This window comes from Triticum urartu, chromosome 6A, assembly GCF_056163025.1.
Source record: "Triticum urartu cultivar PI428250 chromosome 6A, HENAU_Tu73, whole genome shotgun sequence".
Lineage (NCBI taxonomy): Eukaryota > Viridiplantae > Streptophyta > Magnoliopsida > Poales > Poaceae > Triticum > Triticum urartu.
This window is the reverse complement of record NC_141878.1, coordinates 299730352-299735881: the sequence shown is the minus strand read 5'-3', so window position 1 is coordinate 299735881 and position 5530 is coordinate 299730352.

The following is a 5530-nucleotide window of genomic DNA, read 5'->3' as shown; positions in this document are numbered from 1 at the left end:
ATATAACTCCTGCCAGTTGCCGATAACTCCGTTACAAAACATGATCATCTCATACAATAAAATATAGCATCATGCCTTGACCATATCACATCACAACATGCCCTGCAAAAAAAAGTTAGACGTCATCTACTTTGTTATTGCAAGTTTTACGTGGCTGCTATGGGCTGAGCAAGAACCGTTCTTACCTACGCATCAAAACCACAACGATATTTCGTCAAGTTAGTGTTGTTTTAACCTTCAACAAGGACCGGGCGTAGTCACACTCGGTTCAACTAAAGTTGGAGAAACTGACACACGCCAGCCACCTGTGTGCAAAGCACGTTGGTAGAACCAGTCTCGTGTAAGCGTAGGCGTAATGCCGGTCCGGCCGCTTCATCCAACAATACCGCCGAACCAAAGTATGACATGCTGGTAAGCAGTATTACTAGTATATCCCACAACTCACTTGTGTTCTACTCGTGCATATAACATCTACGCATAAACCTGGCTCGGATGCCACCGTAGTAATTTCAAAAAAATTCCTACGCACATGCAAGATCATGGTGATGCATAGCAACGAGAGGGAAGAGTATCGTTCACGTACCCTCATAGACCGTAAGCGGAAGCATTATGAGAATGCGGTTGATGTAGTCGAGCGTCTTCATGATCCGACCGATACAGGTACCGAATGCACGACACATCTGAGTTCAGCACACGTTCAGCTCGATGACGTCCTACGAACTCTGATCCAGCAGAGCTTCACGGGAGAGTTCCATCAGCACGACGACGTGATGACGGCGATGATGTTGCTACCGACACAGGGTTTCGCCTAAGCACCGCTACGATATGATCGAGGTGGATTATGGTGGTGGGGGGCGCCGCACATGGCTAAGGGATCAATGATCAACTTGTGTGTCCATGGGGTGCCCCCTCCCCCGTATATAAATGAGTGGACGAGGGGGAGGGCCGGCCCTCTACTATGGCGCGCCCTGGGGAGTCCAACTCCCACCTGGAGTAGGATTCCCCCCATCCATGTAGTAGGAGTAGGAGAGAAGGAAAGGGAAAAGAGAAGAGAAGGAAGGAGGGGGCGCAGCCCCTCACCCTAGTCCAATTCGGACTAAGCCTTGGGGGCACGCATCCTCCCCTCTCTCTTTCCACTAAAGCCCAATAAGGCCCATATACTCCCCGGCGAATTCCCATAACTCTCCGGTACTCCGAAAAGTACCTGAATCACTTGGAACCTTTCCGATGTCCGAATATAGTCATTCAATATATCGATCTTTACGTCTCTACCATTTCGAGACTCCTCATCATGTCCCCGATTTCATCCGGGACTCCGAACTACCTTCGGTAAATCAAAAAATATAAACTCATATTACCGATCGTCACCGAACATTAAGCGTGCAGACCATACGGGTTCGAGAACTATGTAGACATGACCGAGACATGTCTCCGGTCAAAACCAATAGCGCAACCTGGATGCTCATATTGGCTCCTACACATTCTACAAAGATCTTTATCGGTCAAACTGCACAACAACATACGTTGTTCCCTTTGTCATTAGAATGTTACTTGCCCGAGATTCGATCGTTAGTATCTCAATACCTAGTTCAATATTGTTACTGGAAAGTCTCTTTACTCGTTTTGTAATGCATTATCCTGCAACTAACTCATTAGTTGCATTGCTTGCAAGGCTTATAGTGATGTGCATTACTGAGAGGGCCCAGAGATACCTCTCCGACAATCGGAGTGACAAATCATAATCTCGATCTATGCCAACTCAACAAGTACCACCGGAGACACCTGTAGAGCACCTTTATAGTCACCCATTTACGTTGTGATGTTTGGTAGCACACAAAGTGTTCCTCCGGTAATCGGGAGTTGCATAATCTCATAGTCATAGGAACATGTATAAGTCATGAAGAAAGCAATAGTAGTAAACTAAAATGATCAAGTGCTAAGCTAACGGAATGGGTCAAGTCAATCATATCATTCTCCTAATGATGTGATCCCATTTATCAAATGACAACTCTTGTCTATGGTTAGGAAACATAACCATCTTTGACCAACGATCTAGTCAAGTAGAGGCATACTAGTGACACTCTATTTGCCTATGTATTCACACATGTATTATGTTTCCGGTTAATACAATTCTAGCATGAATAATAAACATTTACCATGAAATAAGGAAATAAATAATAACTTTTTTATTTCCTCTAGGGCATATTTCCTACAGTAGGTAGCACGACATAACGATAGAGCAAACAATTAGCAAGCAAATATAGAAGTGATTTCGAGGTTATAGTCATCTTGCCTGCAAAGTTCTTAGAGTTGTCGAAAGCTTGATCCTCGTTAGCATACTCAACAGGTTCCTCGGTCACATACTCGTCTCCCGGCTCTACCCAAGGCAAGAACACAAGCAATGGAACAACAATCAATCACGGTGCAATGCACAAACAACATGATGCAAGACATGGCAGGATATGCAAGATATGACGTGCAATGCATATGCGAGCTCCGGAAAGTAAAAATGATCAAGGCATCAACTAGGCAAGACAAGTATGTTGCTGGAAAGATGAGATGATTCCGGTTGAAATCGATATAAAGATCACTGGAAACGGATGTACAGTTTGCAAATGGCAAGCAAAATAAGAGTCATTTCAATATGCGATTAACAGCATGATGGCACTTAGAATGCAACAAGAAACTAAGCTACTGCACTCCAACATAGCAACAAAGCATATGCCAGTGATGTACAAGAGATGCTTGTCAAAACATGAACACTTAGCTATGGCTAATTCACACTAGAACAGGTTTAAACCAAGCATGGCAAAAGTGCAAAAGATATCCGCTTCACAGACTTAGTGAAAATACTAACATGTCAAAAACAACATCAGGAAGCAATGTTTAGAGCAAGCAAACAACATGCTACAGGAACATATCTTCGCAAATAAAGGAATGGCATGATTCTACTAAAAGCATAGATCAAAAGTCCTTTACTAAACATGAGCCAAAAAGGAACAGAAGATATGATGGCACCCATGTAATCATAGCAAGTTTTATTAACAGTTTCCGACTTAGAAGAAAACACAGAGCATGGTATAAACTGATTTATGATAGCAACTTTGCGAGCTCATGCCACTCACCACAATGCCTTAAATGACAACATAAGCATACCAATAGCAACATGACATGTTCATGAAGCTAAGAATGGCAAGATAAAGTTAATAGGATGCATGTATCACTAGTAAAACACATGGCAATACATATTAACATGTTAACAATCTGCCAGGAATAATTTATAGCAAAAGTAGAGCAAGCAAAAGATATGCTAGATCACTCCCTAATTTGAACCAGACGCATCAATGGATAGAGCATAAACACATGTTCAAAACATCCTTACTGATGTACCTCAGAATAAGCATGGAACTCATGGTAGCATCTATTTTACGTGGCATCAAAATAACAGCAGGACAAAAGACTTGGCAAAATCCCAAGTACCTGAAAACAACAACATCACGGAGCCTAGTTTGCATGCTTGTTCTAGTCACCACATAGATCACAAAAATACAAAACTTGTACCTCTATAAAGATGGCATGATGTAGTTCAAAATACCTATAGACCTCATGCTCATATAATGCACACATGAAATGCAACAATAATGATAAATCACCATGATCTGATAAGTACCAGCAGTTAACATTTTATAGCACTCTTGCAAGAAATAAAATAGCATCCTAATGGAAATGCTTCTACCATGAAGAGCTCAACGAGACGAACACTTTGACATATCATATGCATGATTTGGAGCCACGGTCACCGAGATATGACATGTAGAAGGAGGCACAAAAATAATGCAGATTCGGGGACTTGGTGAAAATTTACTGTCCGGGAAGTCAATGGGAAGGGGACGTTCTGGGACGGCGTGGAGGCGTTTGGTTCGGGGACGGGTGGATATCATCCCACCTGTCCGGATCCGGTGCCGGTGAGGTCTCCGGCGAGATCCTCGACGAGGAGGACGCGGAGGAGGCCGGCGAGGGCGTGGGTCAGCGGAGGAGGTTGGGGCAACAAGGTCCGGCAGGGACGCGGTGGCCGGGCCGGCGAGCTAAGGCATGGCCGGCGAGGGCACGAGGTCGCCGGCGCGGGCGCGTGTGGTGGCGGGGCGGAGCGGATGGCACGGGGCGGCGAGGAGCGGTGCGGTGACGACGCGGCGATGCGATGGCGTCGGGCGTGGGCTGCGGCGTGCTGTAGGTGGCAGGCGTGTTGGCGGCGATGGCCGGAGGCAAAGGCGGGCGACGCAGTAGCGGGGATCTCCGGCGAAGGCGGCAGGGATCTCCGGCGAAGGCGGCAGGGATCTCCGGCGAAGATGGCGGGGTGCACGGGCGACGGCGCGGGGTGCGGCCCGCTTCAGCCCGGAGGCGGGCTGATGATGGCCCCACGGGCCCGGCGGCATAGAGGAGAGAGGGGCGCGACGTTTGTGACGTGGCGCACTGTGATTGTCTAAGGGGTGCGGTGGCGGACACGTCCGGTGGCGGCGCGGACATGTCCGACAGTGGGAGGAGGAAGAAGCTAGGGTTTGACTGTGGATTTTGGGGAAGAGGGTGTTTATATAGGTAGAGGGAGCTAGGAGAGTCAAAAACAGGAGTAGTTTTCTCCCACACGATCGTGATCCGACAACGGAGAACATGCTTATGGTTTAGATGGGTTATTGGGCTGTTTTGGAAGGGTGTCGGGATGCAATCCAAAGAGGCTTTTGTGGTTGCTCGATTAACCGTTGGGGCATCTAACAGCCTCAAAATGGAATGAAATTTGACAGGCGGTCTACCGGTGATGTACCAAGGCCACATGACAAATCTCGGCCCATTCCGAGAATGTTTAAATCCCACTCACGAAAAGAGACAAAGGGGTGTGCCGGGTGCATGTGGATTGTCGGATTACGAAACGGACAACGGGGAAAATGATCGGATGCATGAGACAGACACGAATGCAAATGAGATGCACATGATGACATGATATGAAATGCATGACATGAACAAAACGCAAAACCAAAGACAAAACCTAACCACGAAGGGAATATTGTATCGCACCTCCGGAAAAGGCAAGAGTCGGAGTTACAAATATGGAAAGTTGTATCCGGGGCGTTACACGTGGGGGTGTGTGTTCTTCTTCAGAAGTTCTGATTGCTTGGCACTCTTCTCAGCAAACTCTTTAGTTGCCCTGACCCTTTTGAATTCTGCCCAGTCTGCCTTTGTAATTTGAGGGTATGCGGGGAGTGGGACCTTTCCTTCACTCAATTACTTATGGTACAACATGTGCTTCCAGTTTCTCCAAGCATCCGTAGCCTTCTTCAGTGTAGCATGTTCCACCTGCATTCTCCACTACTTTAGAGCGTTGAAGTAATCCATGATCTCTAGGACAATCCTTTGTCGTGTTTCTGTGTCAGCCTTCCGAAACCCTGGCAGATTAATGTTGAGCCTTGCTCTGCCAGCAAATCCACACACACTCCTGAACCTCATTTGTTCTTTGTCTAGTTTAGTTGGAGCCCAAGAC